General features: G+C 48.5%; 1 long non-coding RNA gene across 1 annotated transcript; it reads left to right on the top strand.

Annotated features, from left to right (window-relative positions):
* Positions 1 to 2,758: 2,758 nt before the first annotated feature.
* LOC112443808 (uncharacterized) lies at positions 2,759 to 12,135 on the top strand. The gene is made up of 3 exons (XR_003032201.2): positions 2,759 to 3,985; positions 4,418 to 4,642; positions 10,623 to 12,135. It is a non-coding gene; the product is annotated as an uncharacterized lncRNA (long non-coding RNA).
* The last annotated feature ends 10,425 nt before the right edge of the window (positions 12,136 to 22,560 follow it).

Raw genomic sequence — 22,560 nt, 5'->3', positions numbered from 1 at the left:
ATTCTACTTGGCTCTTTCAGCGCCTCTGAGATGGACAGAATGAAAGAGATAAGGGCTGGCCTGGGGAGAGGGAGACATGGTGGGTCAGATCCTGAGGGCAGAGGGAAGGGGGGCCCCTTGGCCGCAACCGTGGCTCTGAACCTAGAGGCTGAAGCCCACTTAGCACGCAGCCCCCAGCCTCTGTAGAGGCTGCTCCTCTCCTCTGTACCCACCTGCCCCTTCCCCACCATGATCTGCCCCTGGGGGAGGAGCTGAGGAGGCCAGGAGGAAACTGGTCAGGTGATGGGCTGTGCCCTCTTTCTCTTCTTCCTCTCTCTGCACCCTGCGGGCTCCTGGTTCTACCCTCCTCTCTGGGGTGAGTCATGCTGAAGGCAGGTAACAGCCTCCACAGGCCCTCAGGGGACTGAGCAGGAGCTGTTAGCTCCACAGACCTCCAGGGTGGTCAGAATCTTCATGCCTGGTCAGGGAAGGCCTGTCTTGTGGGTCAAGAAGGTTTTATGGGTGCTGGAGGGGACAGGAGAGAGGAGGCAGAGATTGAATTCCAGCAAGGAAGTACAGGGAGGGCCCCTGGCAAAGGAGCAGGAGAGGGAAGCTGAGAGTAAAGAGATCAGGAGTCCTCAGTGGGGCTGTGGGGAACAAGGTCACAGATAAGGAGGGAAGGGAACACAGGAGCTGGGGGACTTGGCGTCATCTCTGCACCCTCACCTGTCTACCTGTGGACACCAGAGAAACATTGGTGTAACTGATACATAAAGACCCTAATATCTTTTCCTTTAGCAAGTGTTAGCACTTTTAAGATTTATTTATCCTAATTAATTAATTATTTTGACCATGCTGCACGGCTTGTGGGATCTTAGTTCCCAGACCAGGGATTGAAACTGGATCCTTGGCATAAAAGTGCAGAGTCCTAACCACTGGACCACCAGGGAATTCCCTAGGATTTAATTATAAAAAGATGCAATTTAGGAACCTCCTTGGTGGTGCAGTGGTTAAGACTCTGTGCTCCCAACGCAAGGGGCCTGGTCCGGGAACTAGATCTCAGATGCTGCAACTAAAGCCCAGTGCAGCCAAATAAATAAAATGTCTTTGAAAATAAAATTTACAAAGAAAGAGAAAGAGAGACGAGAGACGGAGAGTTTGAGATTTATTAGGACCCTGGCCTGTGCTTCCCAGGTGGCTCAGAGGTAAAGAATCCACCTGCCTATGCGGGAGATTCAGGAGCCTCGGGTTCGATCCCTGGGTGGGGAAGATCCCCAGAGAAGGAAATGGCAACCCACTCCAGTATTCTTGAAAAATCTCATGCCCAGAGGAGCCAGCAGGCTGCAGTCCATAGGGTCGTAAAGAGTCAAGATAGCACTGACCAGACCAAGTACGCACCCACCCACCGGCTTGTGCTTTATGGACGTGTAATTTCAGTTGTGGCCACTAGGGGCTCTGCAGCCTAACACCTGTGCCGGGAACCCTGTACAGTTAATGACTGACCTGGGAATTGGAACCTATCAAGGGGACTTGGCTCTAAGTCCACTGCTTTGCCTCCCCCGCCTCTCCCCTGACTTCCGCTCCTCCTTTGTGCAGTGGCCTCCTCCTTGCAGTAGGAATGAGCTGAGACCGAGGATAAGAGCAAAGGGACAGACAAAAGATGCACACGTTAGGAACTTGGCCTGTGAGGGCCCGTGGATCCACAGGTGGGAAAGCAGGATGGAGCTTCAGAGCGAGGAGAAACCAAGGAGCAGCGCCAGCCCTCTCACACAGTGCTACTTTCCGAAGCGTTTTCCTGTCCCCGCAATAGGTTTGCGATGGAAGTGTTGCTTTTCTCTCTCACACACGTCTGCCCAGAAACACCAGTGACCTGCTGAAAGTCGGACAGTGAGGGACGGATGGAACCAGACCAGGCCCCCTGACTTCCGACAGCACCTGACTCTCAGCTGAAGTCGGGCCCAGAGACGGGACGGGAGACAGAATTCCATGGCACAGGAGTAGTAGCGCCCCCTCCAGGAACCTAATGACACGCCACACGGGGAGGCACCCTCCTGAGGGGAGGAAGGGGGACCTGGCTGATATAAAGGAGGGTCATCGTGTGTCAGGGTGTGTAGCCGCTCCTTCCCACGCAATATTCCCCTTGTCTGGCCACTGTGAACACTGGCAGGGCCACCCATCTGGTGTAAGAAAAAGGATCGAAATGCCTTCAGTTAGTCTATACTTCCAAGCCCACGAAATGGGTCAAATACTCTATGCAATCTGGGATGACCCTGGCTCTGGCTTCACTAATGTCACCATGGCTGGGCTGAAAGAGGAGGATTCAGGAACTTACCAGGGTGAAGCCAAGGACTCCAAAGGTGGCGCCATTCCGTACAAGAAAATCCTCCTGCAGGTTTGCCCAGGTGAGCTCTTTGCTGAGGGATGGGACCTTCCTGGGGTGTCCAGGGACATAAGGCCACTCAGGGCCTTTGCCAGCCTCCATCACCCCAGATCCCAGCAGCTCCCTGCTCCCTCCCACACTGACTGTGGGCAGTTGGGTCCCCAGTCCCCAGACACAGGCTGACACTTGCATCTTTGGGTGTCCTGACTCAACAGCTAGAAGCTGCACCGGAGGCCCACTGGGGATCCACACAGTGACTCAGACACAAGCTCACCCTGCCTGGAGCTGGCCACCCCGTGTGAGCAAGGAGGCCTGGGTGAGTCCTGGGGTCTAGGGTCTCCTGCAGGCTGTTTTGGCCCCGGGTCTGAGGATCAGAAGGAGTGGGGCCTTGGGGACGAGTGCCTGTGCTGTCTGCCTCCACAGGAGCCTCTGGCTCTCCCCTCCATTGCGACGAGCTCAGCGTCAGGCTCTCTCCCCAGCCCCGTCTCTCTCTTCCCACCAGCTCTGGGGAGGCTCCTTCCCCTGGGGCCCCAGTCAGCTCTAGCCTGAAGGACCCTGAGGGGCTGGCTCTTGCCCCTCCCCCTCTTCCTCTTAGGACTTTGGGGTCTGGCCACTCTCCTGGGGACCCTGGGTGGTCATCACCTTCTCTGTGTTGTCATCAGTCGCATTTGCTGTTCTGGTGATATCCAGGCCAATCCCCGTCAGTGTCTCTGAGCACAGGTAGGTCTGGGGGTCTCATTGGAAGGGAAGGGTCTGGGAAGGGCTGGACAGGTGACTGTGTGGCCTCTGATTCAGGAAGGGGGAGACTGGGGGTGGGCGTAGAGGTCTGAATGGGGTCCCAGGTCTCATCTCAGAGCTGGGTTGGCAGGGGAGAAGGAGGGGTTAAACTTCACGTATGATGATGCTGGGAGATGGCTGTTAATACGTGTCAGGAGTGACAGGACTTCCGTGAGTGCTGGTTTCACACGTGAGGGACGTGAGGTCTGTCTTCAGTCACGTGGCTACTTCCGGGAGATTCTCGGCAGGCACCTCTGGGTAGTGCCCCTCCCCTTCTGTCTATTGCAGATCTAGGGTCTTCTGCAATAGGCAGATCTGGTACCCCAACTGGTCTGTTTGTACCTCTGGCCCCAGTGGCTCTCTGCTCTCACTCCAGCCCAGCCTCTCTGCCACCACCCCTCTTGGCAGGGTCATTCCTGTCTCCATGACCAACGGGCTCTGGTCCCTTCCTGGTCCCTTGGAAGCCTCTGACTCTCTTGGGGTGTCAGCTTCCCCCAGACTTGGGCTCAGAGCAGGTAATTTCCCACGAGTCAGAGGAACTGTAGGTATTGCTCCACGTCCTGGCGGTGTGAGCCCATGGCTCCTTGGCAGTGGTTCGAGTGTATCAGGTACAGAATTAGGCTCCAGTTCCACGAGTCCCAGGGCCTGGACTTGGGGAGTACCCAAGGCAGTGATCACCTCAGCCTGGGCCCTGCCAGCTTCTTCTCCCTCTTCTCTCCATGGATCCAAAGCTCTGTCTCCTCTGGCTTGGCTGCCCCCGGACACCTGGTCAACTTGCTGTGTGGCCACATCGTGGCCAAGGGCCTGCTGCTGCCAGCTGTGCGTGTGTTCCTGTGCTCTGGCCGTTGGGTAGGTGGGTGGGTTTGGCTTGGGCACAGGGGGCAGGGGCAGAAGGAGATGGTGACGGCTCTGCTGGGAAAGATGATAAGGGGGCGAGGCGGCAGGCACAGAGGTGAGGTTTCCAATCTATTCGAGGTTTCCAATCTATTTGATCCTGATTTGAACACCCTGAGGCTCTGCCCATCTCTGGCTACTTCTTGGCTTCTCATAAGCCACCAAGATCCTCTACCTCCAAACTCTCAGGTCTCTTGTCTAAACGTTGCCACACTCACACAGATGCACACTCATCTCACATTCACTCATTCAATATGACATCTGTTGAGCTGGAGTCAGTCTCTTAAGAGAATGACTGGCACCTGGAGAGGCGGGGCAGGCTTGGGAAAGGAGTAGGACCAGGCAGTGTCTGTACTTCACTTGGAGAAATTCCTTCTCACTCCCCAGGGCTGGAAGAACACTTTGGGGACAGCAGCAGTGAAGGTTTCTGATGGCCCCACTAACGCAGTCCAGGGCCCTGGAGTGACACCCACTCACCCACATCTACTCTCGACCCTCCCTGTTCACTGTGATCCTTCCTGAGCAAAGACTGTTCTGCGCTCGGAGAAGACAGCTCCCAGCCCGGAATCCACTGTGTTGCAGCGCAGACCCACCCTCGCTGGACCACTCCAGGTGGGCATCTGCTCCCATGTCCCAGCCTCTTTCTCTCCAACCCTAGAATCTTTCTCCTCCAGGGCTCCTCCTCCTGCTTTGGGGTTCAGAAACCACCCAGACCATCACCTCCATCAGCACTGGCTCCCTCCTCCCTCCCCCTCCTCCCTCCTGTATCTCCACCCAATTCAGGCCATTCTACCTCACAGCCTATCCGGGTGTCTCTCCCTTACCGGTCCTTTACTCTCAGCCTCTACCTCCCCAGGGGCTCAATAGATGGTGAATCATTCCTGGGCAGAGCCTGACATTGCTTGCACCTGTTAGGGTTTCTATTCTACAGGAAATTCATTCCAGCTTCCTCGAGGCCTGCCGCCTCCAGCCCAAATGAGCCTCTGCAAACACAGAGAAAACCTCAGTCTCAAAAAGACAGGCGGTGTGTGTTTCCCATGCATCCACTCATGCGGGGAAGAAAGGACTAGGCTCACTGGTGTTTCTCTCTTCTCACCCCAATCTTTGAGAATGGCAGAAAACAAATAGAAAAAGAAGGTAAATCCAAATTAAGAAAACTGACCATCAACAGATTTGATTTCTGAGGGTTAAAAATTGAGATCAGCAAAATTAGAATGTTCAGAGCAGAAAGCTCAACAGCCTGAGATACAAGTGGGAGAATATACCCTTCATTCCACTTGAGGAAAATCTGGAGCATTGTTAACAGGTCCAGGCTCAGTCTGCTCACCTCACAGAAAAGGTATTGGGGTAAGAAATAATCATTTTATTTGGAAAGCTGGGAGTCTGGGAAGATGGCAGACTAATGTCCTAGAGAACCAGCTTGCAGGCTAAGCTGCTTCAGTTTTGTCCGACTCTTTGTGACTCTACGGACTGTAGCTCCCCAGGCTGCTCTGTCAATGGGATTCTCCAGGCAAGAATACTGGAGTGGGATGCCATGCCCTCCTCAGGGGACCTTCCTCATGCATGGATCCAACCCATGTTTCTTAGGTCTCCTGCATTGACAGGTGGGTTCTTTACCATTAGCTGCATCTGGGAAGCCCATAGAACCATCTTACCCAAGCAGAATTCAAGCTTCTTTTACACTAAAAATGGCGGTGGGTGGCTGGTTACTGTGAACTCTTAGGTGCTGGACTCCTTTGTTCTTGCAGTTGTCCCCATGGTCAGGTCACCATATTCCTGCAAATCTCCAATAAGACAAATGTTATTCTCTGTTCTGCAAATGTTTATATGAATGGGAAAGTGTTACACCTTTAAAGGTCAGAGCCTTGTTCTGTGACAATCGAGAAGGATGGGATGGGGAGGGAGGTTTGGGAGGGAGGGGACATGGGTATACCTATGGCTGATTCTTGGTGATGTATAACAAAAAACCACAAAATTCTGTAAAGCAATTATCCTTCAATTAAAAAAAAAAGGTTGGAGCCTTGAGAATGGCTATCCTGTATATTTCAGGCTGTAGGCAACATTCTTAACTTGAAACAAAAGCAATAGAATACACAGGTTAAAGTAAAAGAAACTAATCCCATATATACTTTCCTACTACACACAGAGGTAAAGATTTAACACAAGCATACAGAATGTTTGAATTTAGAATTAATGGCAATAATTCATGGGACAGAAGAGAAACTTCAAATAACTGGAATAAATATCCTCACAGACATCATACCTTTTTACTAGTCAGGCATTGACAAAATAAAGCAAATGGCAATATTACTTTAATTTATTAATTTGACAAATCGTTAAAAAGATTTTCATATCAGTGCTGGCGAGGGTCTTGCGAAGTAGGTGTTATCTGTGTTCATGGCAGAATATAAGTTGATCAACATTTTTTAAGGTGAATAGGGAGGATCTATGAAGTTTAACATGTATACTTTTTGACTTGTCAATTCTACTTGTCCTCAGCTCTGAGACACACACACACACACAGGAGCGTGCTCAGAAAGACAAAAATGCTCATCACACATTGTTTGTAATTGTGAGCCCTTGTCAAGGGTTTAGCTAAGCTCTTCTGGGATCTTGATGCCTAGACATCCATGTTTGGCCAGGAGGCTTGCCGGGGTCTTAAACTGACACTAACCCCCTCCTAGAGAGCAGCTCTTGGAGTCACAAAAATAAGTTCCTGATTGACTTCTCCAGTAGCCCTGCAGACAAGAGCCTTCTCTGCGGCCCAGAGCCTTCCCTTCACCAAAACCCCGCTCATTTTGGTTTGAAGTGACCAATTTGGTCTCAGCCCAGGTACCCCAAAGCACTCCATCCATGGGCCCTAACAAAAGCTTGGGCCCCAGGTCCTGACTCTGTGCTCTGCCTTGACCTCCCCACGTGGCCTCTTGAGGCACCTGAGTGATAACTTCACTATTTCTATTTCCCTTGTCATCTTCTTGTTGAACCCTATCCAGCACTCTTAACAAGTGTTAATCTAACAAAGTCACAGCAACCCTGTGGGGCAGTAATAAGGTAATGGCGCATCTCTTCTGTTCGGTACCACAGAGCAGTTCAAAAAGAATGGGGCTCATCCTTACGGTTGCCAGTGGAAAGGATGGGGGGAGGGACAGTTAGGGAGTGTGGGATGGACATGTACCCACTGCTATATTTAAAATGGATAACCAACAAGGACCTACTGTATAGCACAAGGAACTCTGCTCAATGCTATGTGGCAGCTTGGATGGGAGTGGCGTTTGGGGGAGAATGGATACATGTATATGTGTGGCTGAGTCCCTTTGCTATTCACCTGAAGCTATCACAACATTGTTTGTTAATCAGCTATACCCCAATACAAAATAAAAAAGTTTTTTTAAAAAAAAATGAAAGAAAAAGAATGGGGCTCATCTTAGATGTGAACATAGCTTCGGGTCCGGACTTCATATTGGATGTAATTGTTAGTGCAGAATGGCATGGGCTTCCCTGGTGGCTCAGTGGTAAAGAATCTGCCTGCAATGCAGGAGATGCTGGTTGGATCCCCGGGTCAGTAAAATCTCCTGGAGGAGGGTACGACAACCCATTCCAGTATTCTTGCCTGGAGAATCCCATGGACAGAGGAGCCTGGTGGGCTACATACAGTCCATAGGGTCACAAAGAGTTGGACACAGCTGAAGCGACTGAGCACGCATGCATGCAGAGTGGCATGGAGTGTATAATCTCATCTCTGCAAAGAAGGATCAACTCAGACGGTACATTTGTTTGCTCATGTAAGCCTACAGTTATTGAAACCCAGGAACTGCCTAAAAATCTACACATCCATCAAACAACAGGGCTACCTATTGAGGGGAGGAGCCTGGTTAGTGTTGGGGGAAGGAGTGGAGAAGGAAACTTCATCTGTTAACCAGTGTGGTGCTTGTTTTTAAGAAAGAATCTTTATGAACACAATTGCATGTGTTGCTGCGTAATGAAGATAATATTTTAAATATTATATTGTGCTATATTTTAAATGGTCAAGGAGGTGGGGTGGGGGAAAATGGGTATCCAGAGAAACCAGCATCTGTGTTCCCAAGGCCAGTGCAGCAGGGGCAGGTGGTGACAGCCCTGGGTCTGCACACCCTGCCGAGGTGAGGGGCTCGTCTGAAGGTCAAGAGGAAGGTATATATGGAATGAAAGCACAGGAGACCCAGAGAGAACACAGTACTCAGGAGATGGCCTGGGCAGAGCGGCTTCAGGTGACCTTGGGGCCAGGAAATGCCACGGGGACAGGAATTCTTGGTGACAGGCAGGAGGGCTGGTGAAGGGTGTGGTCAGTGGTGATGGGGTTAGCACTGGCTGCCCCCAAATATGCCACTTTGGCTTACTGGTTATTTTGAATGAAAGTTGCTTGGAAAACAGCTGGCACGGGAACACTCTGACCCACCTTTGTCCCCCTGAAAGCAGGAAATTAATCTCCCATGTGATGGTATTCTCCATGCACGAGGAGGGTAGGAAGCATGTTTATCACCGGAGACAGGGAGTTCAAGGCCGAGAAAGCTGTGGAAACAACTTTTGTTACTTCTTCTTTGATTTGCGATCCCAAGCCCAAACCCCTTTGTTCTGTCAAACCTTCACAGGTAATTGTTGTTGTTGTTATTGTTTTTTGTCTGAAAGGTATAAAAGGTGCCTACTTTGGTCACTTCTTTGAGTCTCGAATCTTTGGAGTTCCCATACGTATGAAATTAAATTTATTTTCTCCTGTTGATCCGGCTTCTGTCAATTCAATTATTGGACCAGCCAAAAAGAACCTAGAAGGGTAGAAGAAAATCCTTCCCCTACTACGGTGGCCTGCTGGATTCTACCTGGCAGAGGCAGAGAAATCTGCAGAAAGGATGCCCACAGAGGAGCCGAAGCATTAGCAGGCCCTGCCCCAGGCCTCGGGGACTCTTTCCAAGCATGTTGGAGAGCCTCTGACTTGAGCCTGGGCTTGTCCAGACTCTTCAGATGCGTCCTGTGTTGTTCAGACATCCTGAGTGAGAGGAAGTGAGAGCGGGGGCCAGATGAGGGGTGGGCACAAGCTCCGAGATCTGGGACTAGAGGGGACAGGGCTCTCTGCAGATGGCAGCCTGAGAGAGAAAGAGGGAAGAGAGAGCAGTGGAAGCCTGGGCTGGTGTTATGCCAGAGTGACCATCCCTTATCCTGCCTGTGTCTGACTTGTCTTGGTCGTTTCACAGACAAGGAATTCATGTGCTTGTTGGAGTCAAAGTTAGAGGCAAGTTCAGTTCTTAAATGATTGCTTGAGGTTCCCCATGCAAATGTTTAATTAATTAATTTTTGGCCCCACGCATGACTTGCAGAATCTTAGTTCCCAGGCTAAGGATTGAACCTGGACCACAGAAGTGACACAGGCCAAGTCTTAACCCCTGGGCTGCTGAGAAATTCCCCCCTGCCCTACCACATAAGTTTTAAACCCTTGCAATGGTCAAGATGGAACAAAAATAATAAAGTTCTATAAATAAGGAAGAACCCCTCCAAGTACTTGTATTTTTCTCTATTGTAGAATATTGTAAAACTTTGATAAATATGTAACTTGAGTCAACTGTGTTAGAACTTCAGGTCTGTCCCAGTCTGTGTTGAACATCAACATTATAAGGGCTTCTCTGGTGGCTCAGATGGTAAAGAATCTGCCTGCGATGAGGAGACCCAGATTTGATCACTGGGTCAGGAAGATCCCCTGGAGAAGGGAAGGGCAACACACTCCAGTATTCTTGCCTGGAGAATTTCAGGGACAGAGGAGCCTGGTGGGCTACAGTCCATGGGGTCACAAAGAGTCGGACATGACTGAGCAATTAATACAACAGGCAACTCAACATTATAAATGGCTTTCAAATATGTGATTTCCTTAGGGAAATCTTTTTCAGTTTCTAGAACCCTTTTTCCTGCCTCAGAGTTTCTGGAATCCTTGCTGTCTCTGCCCAGATCTTACTCCTTCCACCTGGCTGATGGGCAGAGTCACTCCACTGGAATCCCTTCCTTTGGGGTTTCCACCTGCAGTTCCAGCTGGGCCTCCTCTACTTGCTCTCTGGAGGTCACCAAATTCATGCTGAGCTTTAGAAGGAGTGTGGAGGAGTGGAAAAAGTCCTGATTCAGTCTGATCCTGTGTGTGTGTTTGGGGGTTGGAGGGAGTGGTAGGAGGTATTCGGAAAGAAGTTCAGAAGATCTGGCCCTAAGCATACTTTTCTGCAGGAGACCAGAGCAGAGCGCCCTAGGCAGGAAGACTTTAGAAAAAAAATCTCAGGGAAGGCCATTGGAAGTCTAACCAGAGCTGTCGACCTCATAGACTTGATGGGAGAGAAGGTGTAATATTCCCATTTGACAGACAGGGAGACTGAGTCCCCTCTGTTCCTGCAGTCACGCAGAGAGGAGGAGCAGGCAGATGGAGCTGCCTTTCCTCACCCTTCCTGGAACTACTGTGGTCTCAGCTTCTCCCAGATACTTCTCATGTCCTGAATCTTGGGGTTGAGGGGTGGGGAAGAAGACAGGTACCCCCTAGAAGGTCAACAGAGTAATGGGGGCCATCCCGTGCTGTTTTCTGTAACAGGGCCACAGACTATGCCATTGCCTGAGCACAGTTCCCAGAGCCATCTGCCCCCAGCTCCTCCTGGGAGAGCTCTTGTGAAGACGAGATGGGACTCAGGACTGGGGACAGAGACTGACCTGGGGCGTGAGCGCTCTCTCGGCAGGTTCTGTTCCCCGAGGTCCCACTGAGCTCTCCACAAAGGTCCAGATTCTCAGCAAAGACTGCACCATGGGGGCTCCGAGACCCCCAGCTCTGCACGGAAGATGCTCACCCAACGACATGGAGAAACGGCAGTGAAGGGAAACGGTGACTCCACTGTCGGCGGCGAAGGGAGGGCCCCTTTTCAAACAGCAAAGCGCAAGTCCGGAGGACGGAGGGCTGCGGAGAGTAAGTGTGGGCAGAACGCGATCTTGGAAGGAATCGGAGGGGAGCTGCGGCGCGGTTCACACACAAGCGCAGCCTGGAGGGCCTATAGCGCACTTTGGCCAGCAGGGGGCGGGGCAGCCCGTCCATCACCCGAGCACGCTCCCGGCTCCCGGCCCTGCCCTGCTCCTCCGCGGACCAGCGTGGCTGCGCTCCCTGATTAGCCGCGGCGCGACTCCGGCAGAAGGAGCTCTGAGCCTGGAGTCCTGTGGGCCCCCGTGATGCCACTAATTCACGGGGGAACCTTAAGAGAATCACGAGACTCCCCGTGCCTCGGTTTCCTCAGTATGAAAGAGGAGAGTGACGACTGCTTCACTTTTTAGGCCAGTGATTTCCAGGCTTACCTGCATCCGGGGATCGCCAGGGGATCTTCAAACACACTGATGCCTGGTCCCATCCCAGGGGGATCTTTTCATTGGTCTGTGTCTGGCGTGGGCCTTGGCATCTTCTCATACCTTCCAGATGATTCTAAGGTGCCGACAAGTTTGAGAATTCCAGAGATAGGTACTCTGGTGACAAGGCCTCGGAAACTAAGTCGCAGGTGTGTTTTTAACTCTTTCTCCTAAGGCAATGGCACCCCACTCCAGTACTCTTGCCTGGAAAATCCCATGGACGGAGGAGCCTGGTAGGCTGCAGTCCGTAAGGTCGCACAGAGTCGGACACGACTGAAGCGACTTAGCAGCAGCAGCAGCAGCCTAAGGTCCCCTTTTTACTGTCTTGTTTTCTTAAAATTGAAATTGCGTCTCCTTTCTGTGTCTTCCTAGCTCCTGTATAACCTGTATAAGTGGAAAATGTAGATTTCCCTCACAATCTGAACTAAAAAGACCCAAATATTCACTTCTCTCACCTATGATGTAAATAAACCTGTGATGCAAAAACCCATGCAATCTGAGTAAGCCTGAGCTGAGGGCATCTTTCTTAGGCTTCTGGGTGGTGTGGGCTGTGCAGGGGCAGAGAGTTGTGAAATATCCGTGCTTCTCCCAGGAAGACGAGTATAAGAACAAAACCTGGGTTAAAGAAGTGGCTCCAGGTTAGTCACCAGCTCCAGGCCCCAGGAAATGGCTCAGAAGCCTCCACATTTTATCTGGGACGACCATAAATCTGATGAGGATGACAGACTTCAGTGGGAAGGAGAGATTTCAAGAAATGAAAAGGGACCTGGGCCAGGAAACAGGTCTGATGGAGGGGAAGGCATGGAACAGAACTTCCCATTCCTGAATTCCCTCCCACTGCCTGCCCCGGACTCCTCACTTCTCAGGGCTGTGCCAATACTGGGGGAGAGGAGTATTGCCGCGGCTCCCAGCGGGGCCTGTGGGAACTCCTCCCTGAACCCGGGGTCCCCCACTTCCTCCTGCTCCTTTATGAGCCTGAGATCTGGGGCCTCGCAGGAAACGGCACTCCCGTGTCTCTGGAAGAGGCTTCTCAGCATCTGAGCGCAATGCTATGGGGATGCTTCTCCCCTCCCAGAGCTGAGGACCCCCAGATTGCCTTCTCTCAATACAATTCCAAGTCTCCAAAGCGTGGGTCTCCCACCTGTGGGACTCTCCCTGAGCATCTAGGCCACCCCCTCCCACCCAGCTCACCTCAGTGGGACCAAACACAACTGACAGGCATTCTCCCCTCCCCTGCCCCTCTCCCCCTCTCTCCCACTCCCCTCCCCTCCCCCTCTCCCCCTCTCTCCCTCTTCCCAACCCTCCCCCTCTCCTTCTCCATCACCCAGCAGATCCGGTTGGTCCCCATTGCCCACTGCAGTCAGCTTTGACTCCCCTTTTTCTAGTTAAAGGACATATCTTATTTCATACCACATAAAAATTTATATACCATATAAAAATGTAATATTTGATATTTCCAAAAAGCACATGCATTTTAAAAGCCTATGGCAATGAAAGAAAGTTATTCCCATCCTATATGCCAGATAAAGGGTTAATAGCTTTTGTACATAAACATCTTTTTTTAAATAAATAATTTTTAAAAAAGTAAATAAGAATCAAACACTTCCATTTTTAAAAAGGCTTAGGATATGAACAAGTGATTCATTAAAGAATAAAGAAGAAACAATATGAACACATGTATGAACGTGTTCAAAACGGCTGATAAAGAAACATGAAATGAATGCTCTCACGCTTGGTCCATCCACTCAAAGACGATGAAAATAAATGGTAATCACCTTCTGTGCTAGAGAGGTTTAGGGCAAAGGGAATTCTGGTGAATTGTTGGGAGGACAAAATTGATAGCCTCTTCCTGGAGTGAATTAAAAGGCAGAGAAAATCATTCATTCATTCATTCCATCATTTGGGTTGTTTCTAAGATTTGGCTGCTGTGAATAAACCTGTTGTGAACAGTTTTGTTCAGAGGCAGCAAAAGGAAAACAAAAGAAGCAGCTACTTAGTAAAGCAGTTTGTGAAATTTTTTCTAAATAACTTGACATGTGTGATGATTGCTGTTTAAAAAGACACAGGGCTTTCCTGATAGCTCAATTGGTAAAAGAATCCGCGTGCAATGTAGGAGGCCCCGGTTCGATTCCTAGGTCGGAAGATCCCCTGGAGAAGGGAACGGCTACCCACTCCAGTATTCTGGCCTGGAGAATTCCATGGATTGTATAGTCCATGGGGTCGCAAAGAGCTGAACATGACTGAGCGACTTTCACAGCTCACATCTCAAAAAGACACAAAATTGTACAAGATTCAAAAAGCCAAAAAGACTCCTCTTCTCCATCATTCTAAGCCTCAGTTTCCATTCCCCTGAAGGAATCACTTAAAATCTCTTATCTATTTATTCAGATGTTTACTTCTATATTCTGGGGAAAGAAAATATAGAAGAGAGAGAAACGTAAAGTTTATAGTGTTATTTATTGATTTTCCAGTTTTACATATTATCTGTTAATCTATTAATGAAGATGATAATTGAATCATTTAATGCATCACTATCCCTCCCAATCCCACTTCCTCTACCTGTAAACCCACAGTCAATCACAACTGCCCATAAAAGATGGATATTCAGATTTTACATTTTCTGATCCTGTAAATATTTTTTATAGCCTAGCCATGGAAACAACATACTATGATCATGTTTTCTTTTCAGTAAAAGTCATTCCCCCCTCCCCCAATGAATCTTCTAACATTCCTATCTGGCGTGGGGGAAGGGTATATGCCTGTCTTCTAATCCTCTTGAATCCTAGTTGCTGCTGTGGTAAGTCATTATTGAAATGGGATAATAACTATCTTCCAGAATGTAGAGAGAAAAAGGAATTTGATTTTAAAATACTGATTTACAGGGCTTCCCTGGCGGCTTAGATGGTCAAGAATCCACTGCCAAGGCAGGGGGCACAGTCTCAACCCCCGGTCTGGGAAGATTCCCACTCAAGTCCGTGGGCCAATCTACTGAGCCCAGGTGCTGCAGCTACTGCAGCTCTCAATTCTAGAGCCCGAGCTCCTCAGCAGAAGCCGCTGCAGTGAGAAGCCGGTGCACCACCCCGAGAGAGCAGCCCCGCGCTCCACAACTAGAGAAAGCCCGCTGGAGCAACAAAGGCTCAGCACAGCCACAAACAAACGAAGCAGTGTGCACATGCCAAAAAAATAGGTGATTTACAAAGCCATCAGGAAGAGGGAAACAACTTGGTGTTTTTCCCGAAGGACAGAAGAATAAGAAAAGAACTTTCTTAAGCTGGTTTTAGAAAAGGCAGAGGAACCAGAGATCAAATTGCCAACATATGCTGGATCATCGGAAAAGTAAGAGCGTTCCAGAAAAACATCTATTTCTGCTTTATTGACTATGCCAAAGCCTTTGACTGTGTGGAACACAATAGACTGTAGGAAATTCTGAAAGAGATGGGAATACCAGACCACCTGACCTGCCTCCTGAGAAACCTGTATGCAGGTCAGGAAGCAACAGTTAGAACTGGACATGGAACAACAGACTGGTTCCAAATAGGAAAAGGAGTACGTCAAGGCTGTATATTGTCACCCTGCTTATTTAACTTATATGCAGAGTACATCATGAGAAATGCTGGGCTGGATGAAGCACAAGCTGGAATCAAGATTGCTGGGAGAAATATCAATAACCTCAGATATGCAGATGACACCACCCTTACGGCAGAAAGCAAAGAAGAACTAAAGAGCCTCTTGATGAAAGTGAAAGAGGAGAGTGAAAAAGCTTAAAGCTTAAAGCTTTAAAGGCTTAAAGCTCAACATTCAGAAAACAAAGATCATGGCATCTGGTCCCGTCACTTCATGGCAAATAAATGGGGAAACAGTGGAAACAGTGGAAACGGCTCCAAAATCACTGCAGATGGTGATTGCAGCCATGAAATTAAAAGACGCTTAAAAAATAAAATAAAAAAAAATAAAAGACACTTACTCCTTGGAAGGAAAGTTATGACCAACCTAGATAGCATATTCAAAAGCAGAGACATTGCTTTGCCAACAAAGGTCTGTCTAGTCAAGGCTATGGTTTTTCTGGTAGTCATGTATGGATGTGAGAGTTGGACTATAAAGAAAGCTGAGTGCCAAAGAATTGATGCTTTTAAACTGTGGTGTTGGAGAAGACTCTTGAGAGTCCCTTGGATGGCAAGGAGATCCAACCAGTCAGTTGGATCAGTCCAACTCTCTAAAGGAGATCAGTCCTGGGTGTTCATTGGAAGGACTGATGCTAAAGTTGAAACTCCAATACTTTGGCCACCTGATGCAAAGAGCTGACTCATTTGAAAAGATCCTGATGCTAGGAAAGATTGAGGGCAGGAGAAGGGGATGACAGAGGATGAGATGGTTGGATGGCATCACCGGCTCAATGGACATGAGTTTGGGTGGACTCCGGGAGTTGATGATGGACAGGGAGGTCTGGCATGCTGCAGGTTCATGGGGTTGCAAAGAGTTGGACACGACTGAGTGACTGAACTGAACTGGACTGAAAATGGAGAAGAAAATTTTGTTGAAGTGAAGGGAAACGGAGAGTGCTGATTAAAAGGGCTTCCTGTATTCCAGACAGAATTAATGAAAAGAGAGCTATGTTCTGTCTGTCAGGATCAGCTCATTTATGCTGGAGTCATAAACATCCTCTACCCTTCAGCGGCTTTGCAGGACAAATTTTGACTTCTCTCCAGTACGCTGAGTGTCCCTGGTGAACTTTCAAGGCATTGTCCTTGGAGACTGCCTCCGAGTTCCAGGCTGCTTCAGTCTGATGGCCTGTCCAAATCAACAAGTACCTCTCTAGCAGAAGAAAGTGCCAGAAAGAGAAGCAATGAAATGTTCTCACCCGGAACTGACAAAGTACAGTTCTTTCGACAAAACCAATATAATATTGCCTTGCGCAATCTCAAGGGAGCTGAAAATGATGATTCTCCCAATGTCTAGAAATAAAAATAAACAATACCACCAAGCAGTTGTAATGTCAACCATACACCTGTATGCCAAAAAAAAAAAAAAAAAAAGTTTATCTACAATAACTAAGAGAAAATTCTTACAATAACTAAGAGAAAATCAGTGTTGGAGGGAAGAAAGGGTTACTTCTAAAGCACTTAATAAAAACAATCTTGGCTTCAGAGTTTTCTGCTGCAGCATGAATGCCAGAAGACAACAAATTACTTTTTCTTGAGAATAGAGGGAAATATTGTGATCCAGTAATTTCATGCCTCATTAAATTGTCCTCATTGTGTAAAGACAACCCAGAGTTTTCATGTGAAAGAAACTAGGTACCTTTCTTTGAAAATATAGATTGAAAGTTTACTGGGTTCACTGAGATAAAAAGTAAAAAACAAGATGACAAATGAGGAAGCTGTGGTTTACAAATACGTTTAATCAGAAACCAGTCAGGCTGAAGATAAGCTAACTGCTGTAATTCTGTCTTAAAGGTAAACAAAACTTAACGTTTGTAACTGTTGCTAGCTAGGGCATAGAAATGTAATTGAGTTTTACATTTTGATTTTCTATTTAGTGACTTGATAATTTCTCCTATTAACTCTAGTCATATACGTTTGGAATTTCTAACACAGATAATCATATCACTGCAAACAATGTTAGTTTCATCACCTGCTTCGGATACTTATGGCTTCCTTTTTTTCCCTAGTCTTAAGGCATTGCCTTGGCTTTTCAGTAGGATGATGGCTAGAAGAGATGAATGTGCGCATGCCTGTCTTGCTCCTGGATTTGGAGGGAAAGCATTCCCTTTTCCAAAGTCAGGATTCCCATCCTACGCTACATTGCTCTGAACACTGGTAATTTTGTGACACGTGCATGCTCAGTCACTCAGTCTTGTCTGACTGGTTACGACCCCATGGACTGTAGCCCACCAGGCTTTTCTGTCCATGGGATTCTCCAGGCAAGAACAGTGGAGCGGGTTACCATTTCCTACTCCAGGGGATCTTCCCGACCCAGGGATCGAACCTGCATCTCCTGCATTGGCAGGCAGCAGGGGATCTTCCCGACCCAGGGATCGAACCTGCGTCTCCTGCATTGGCAGGCAGATTCTTTACCACTAGTGCCGCCTGGGAAGCCCGCAGGTCTACAACAGGTACATTTCTAGCAGTGGGGCTGCTGCGTTGATGGGAACATGCGTTTCTACTGAAGTTGTCACAACTGCCTTCATCAGAGGTTACGCTTGGGCCTCCGAGGGTAAGCCTGTAGTCCCAATGAGCAACAGTGAGTGAGGGTGCCCGCAGCATCAGTGTCGGCGACTGTTCGCTTTTTGTCAACCTGCGGGGTCCGGGTTACATCTTGGTGTTTTGTTTTGTACCTTGTCAGTGATAAGGAAGGGTGATCGGTTTTTTGAGCACTGATGCACTGTTTGCGTTGCTGGTTTTCTGTGACCTGCCTGTTCCTGTGCGTTTTTCTTTAGGTTACTGGCCCTTTTCTTACTGATCTCTTTGAACCACAAATGGTTTCCTAAAACTAAGCAATGCAAACAGACGTGCTTCAGGAAGAATGGCCTGAGAACTGTGAGCAGAAAGAACATGAAGAAGGATCAGCTCCCGGAGGTGCCAGTGGTGACCTGGTGACTGGCAGTGTGGGGAGAGGGAGGTGGGACCTGGGGGTGGTGCGAGGTGGAAGAGCATTAGGTTGAGAGGGAACTGACTGTTGTTGATGGCAGAGAGAGGATGTAGGAGGTGAGGGAGAGAGCAGCTGGGATGCCTGGCAGCTGCGTGGGGCCAGTGACAGAAGGAGAGCCCGGGGAGGGAGGGGTTGGCCTGAGGAGGAGGTCTGAGAACCACCCCCGCCCCCGTGGGGTGAGGAATGCACCCCAGGTGCTAGGCGTCGTTCTTCATGAATATAAGGTCAAAGACTTTCTTTCAGGAAGTGTATGGTTCACTGGTTGTGGGGCTTGCCAGCATAACCAAAAGTGGGGTCTGGCTGCTCACCACTCAAAAAGCTAAGAGGCAAGGTTGATGGAAAAGGAAAGTTTGTTTTATCTTGGATGCTGGCAACTGTGGGGAGCGAGGGTGGACACCTGTCCAAAGGCTGACTCCCCCGACCTGACAATCAGGGGGCAAGAGCTTTTATAGACAGAAGGAGGGGGCTACAGAAAGAAACAGCAGTCAGGTCTGATAGTCACCTTGACATTGGTCATCTGTGGTCTGACCAGTGTCATCTTGATTGTTTTAAGTGCAATTAATCTTAGGTTTTGTTTTCATTTCTTGAGTCTAGCTCTTGGAATTGGGCAGCTTAAGTCATGGCTTCAGTTTGTCCATCACGTAGTTAACTTCTCCCCATGATGGGTGTTTCAGTATGTGTCAGACAGCTCACAGGATATGGCTCAGAGTATTATCTGTAGCCCTTGTAGAGCAACTAAAGGTCCTTGATTATGCTTAAGGACTACATCATTATTATTTGGTTTCCTTTGACTGTTTTCCTTTTTATTCTGCATTTTCTCACTTGTTTAACTTATCCTTTGGCCAAAGTCTTTGCACAGACAGAAGGCAGACAGAGGACCCAAGGGGCAAGGACTATAGGGTCCTGCTCCGTTTCACCAGTGGACGTGCAGGGAAGGGAGTGAGTGTGCCTCCTGGGTGTCCAGGCTGGCTGAAGATGCTCATGCACTCTGTGGTCCAGACTGAACGGGAAGCAGTTCCATTGATGTTCTCTTTTATTTCTGTATGACCTGGGGAGAAAGGAGGGGGAGGAAGTTCTGAACTGGAGTGAATCCACTCCCTGACTCTCTCTGAGGCCCTCGCCTGCCTCCCCAGCTCCACCAAGCCTGCACCTTTCCTCCGTCCCTTCTCCCTCCTGTTCTTGCCTGCTTACTGGGGTCCAGGAGCAGAGACAATGAGAAGATGTCTATTTTCCTGTGACCAGCCTCTGCATCGCCCTCCCAGTACCCTGGTCACTCTCTCTTGTGTTTTCAGGGCCCCTGCCCACAGTCCAGAGACCCTCCTGAGAACACCAGTCATAACGACATGTAAGAACATCCCTGACCCTTGTTTCAGAATGGGTCTGGTGGTGGGAGGCTGGGGAAGCCCCCAGAAGTCAGCCCTTGAGAGCAGTGGGAGCTCCTTTTGGTCTGTGATGAGGACTTGTCTTTGGGTGAACTCTGGAGCAGACAAATGAGGAGCATCCAGGGAGGAAGGCTTTGTGTGAGTTTAGAAGGATGGAAGGCACTGACGGCAGCTGGAATAGTGTCTCCAAGCCTGGGGAGATCAACAGGCAACGACTGCTCTGTGAACCTCTCAGATGCGCTACAGTCTATAGGGAAGGGGGGTGAAGGTCCCTGGTTCTACTCCCACCACCACCAGGATGTAAGTTCAAGGTTAGATCATTCCTCCAGACTTTGAACCACAACTCCCAGCAGTGTGTCAGACCAACAGCATTTGATAAAATCTGTTACATGCTGACACAAGCCCCAGTTTTTATTTTATAAAAAGATTGCTTCCTTGTTCCATGACTGTCATTTTCTTTAGAGAGAAGGCACTTTTTTATTGCCTTGGATCAGGAGTGTAAGGACCACATCTGGCAACGGCAGGACGCAGAGGGAGGAAACCGGGGGCCCGAGAGCATCATGCAGCCCAGCCCCCGCCCAGCCCTTAGACCGCAGAGCTTGGTTTTACACAAGATGGAAATAAACCCCTAAGCTGTGTTAAGCACCGTCATTTGGAGCTTTTCTGTTCTTTAGAACTGAACCCAGTGCCAACGAATACAGCTGTCTGTGGAGAGTTTTGTTAGGTGAATGGTTTCAGTTCAGCAGTTTTTCCTCCTAAGCATTTTGATGATGTTGATTCCACTGCCTCCTGGCTGGTGTTGTTGCAGGTGAGAAGTCTGCTATTTAAAATCCTTCATCAGTGAAGACTGCTTCCTCTCAGTTTTATGTTCTGCAATTTCTCGACAATATGCCAAGCTGAGGGTTTCTTTTTGTTTATGTTGCTTGGTTTGTGATAGCTTGTGTCTGTGGCTTAATGACTTTTCATAACTCTGGAAAATTCTCAGTCTCTTCACATATTGCCTCTTCAGTTACGCCCAGGATGCAGAGACCTGCTCCCATCTGGACAAGAAGAAAGAGCCAGGTAAACTACAGAGTCACAAATTTTCCTGGATCTCCAAGGAGTTGAGGTTGTAAGACAACTGAATAAACTATAACCCAAAGGAAGAGAGGCCACTCCACATAGACAAGACGTTGTCACTGGCTCACCTGTCCTCAGCAGGGGAGGAAAAGATGCAGAATACCAAACAAGTGGGTCAGAACAATTCAGCTGTTTTACCAAATTATCAAAAATTAAGTGCAGGCTAGCATGACAGTATAGAACTCCTGGGATCCCCAGACACAAGAAGAGTGTTCACACCAACTTGTGACTTCTCATCTAGGTGCTCATGGGAAGGATGGAAGATGGAAAGTCTCCCTCAGTGGGGAGGACCTGGAGCAAGGGAGTGGGAAAATAGATCCCTATTCTCTATGGAACAAAAGGATCAAGCAGCTGGGGTAGGGGCAACAAGTCCTGTCATCCCCAGGGAAGAGGTGGAGACCCACTGAAGCTAAGGAAGTGTACAGAAAATACTGTCTGGCTGCCAAGAGCACAAATGTGAGGGCTGGAGCTCCAGCAGTCATTTTGGCCACAAGATGATAGACTTTGGAGGCCGTGAATAGGATGGTGGGGCAGAGAGAAGGAACCAAATTCCCTGATGATGATCAGCCCAGCCCTAGGTGTCTATCTCTGAACTTTTCAGCAAAAGATAATAAACTCTTATTGGAATTTTCTATGGTATTCAGCATGCTAATTTTGAATGAATATGTACAGGATGAATTTATTCATGTACATGAATAAGTACAACTCATTTAGCAAGGACCTGCATCTTTCTGGGACTTCCCTAGATCATAAACCCTACGCGTAAACAAGGATTCAGCCAGGCTACAAGGTAACCTTGTTTTCATGGGTAGACCTCCTTGCAAACTTCAGCAACTATTAAAAAAAATTCTAGGTTAAAATTATTTTAGTGTGAAACACATTACTAGGATAACACTTTTTAAGTATTGAGGGCTGAGGACACAGAGTCTAAAATCTACTGCCGCTTAGAATGCTACCTCCACATAATTGGTGAGAAGTTACAGAAGCACATCCAAAGATAAACTGAGTAAATTGCTCCCTCTAGTGGTGCCTTTGCATTTATACATGACTGAGATGACTGCAGCCATGAAAGTAAAAGCCGCTTACTCCTTGGAGATGGAGAAGGCAATGGTAACCCACTCCAGTACTCTTGCCTTGAAAATCCCATGGACGGAGGAGCCTGGTAGGCTGCAGTCCAGGGGGTCTCGAAGAGTCGGACACGACTGAGCGACTTCACTTTCACTTTTCACTTTCATGCATTGGAGAAGGAAATGGCAACCCACTCCAGTGTTCTTGCCTGGAGAATCCCAGGGACGGGGGAGCCTGGTGGGCTGCCGTCTATGGGGTCGCACAGAATCAGACATGACTGAAGTGACTTAGCAGTACTCCTTGGAAGAAAAGTTATGACCAACCTAGATAGCATATTCAAAAGCAGAGACATTATTTTGCCAACAAAGGTCTGTCTAGTCAAGACTATGGTTTTTCCAGTAGTCATGTATGGATGTGAGAGTTGGACTGTAAAGAGAGCTGAGCGCCGAAGAATTGATGCTTTTGAACTGTGGTGTTGGAGAAGACTCTTGAGAGTCCCTTGGACTGCAAGGAGATCCAACCAGTCCATTCTGAAGAAGATCAGTCCTGGGTGTTTTTTGGAAGGAATGATGCTAAAGCTGAAACTCCAGTACTTTGGCCACCTCATGCAAAGAGTTGACTCATTGGAAAAGACTGATGCTGGGAGGGATTGGGGGCAGGAGGAAAAGGGGACAACAGAGGATGAGATGGCTGGATGGCATCACCGACTCGATGGACGTGAGTTTTGAGTGAACTCCAGGAGTTGGTGATGGACAGGGAGGCCTGATGTGCTGCAGTTCATGGAGTCACAGAGTCGGACACGACTGATCGACTGAATTGACTGAACTGAACTGAGATGACTGGATTTATTGTTTTGTTTTGTGATCCAAAAAAAAAAATAGTCTGAGTTTGGAAATTTTTAAATTGATTTTTTTTAACTTTTTTTTT

The sequence above is a fragment of the Bos taurus genome, chromosome 23 (genome assembly GCF_002263795.3).
Source record: "Bos taurus isolate L1 Dominette 01449 registration number 42190680 breed Hereford chromosome 23, ARS-UCD2.0, whole genome shotgun sequence".
NCBI lineage: Eukaryota > Metazoa > Chordata > Mammalia > Artiodactyla > Bovidae > Bos > Bos taurus.
This window is presented reverse-complemented; position numbering and strand designations above follow the sequence as displayed.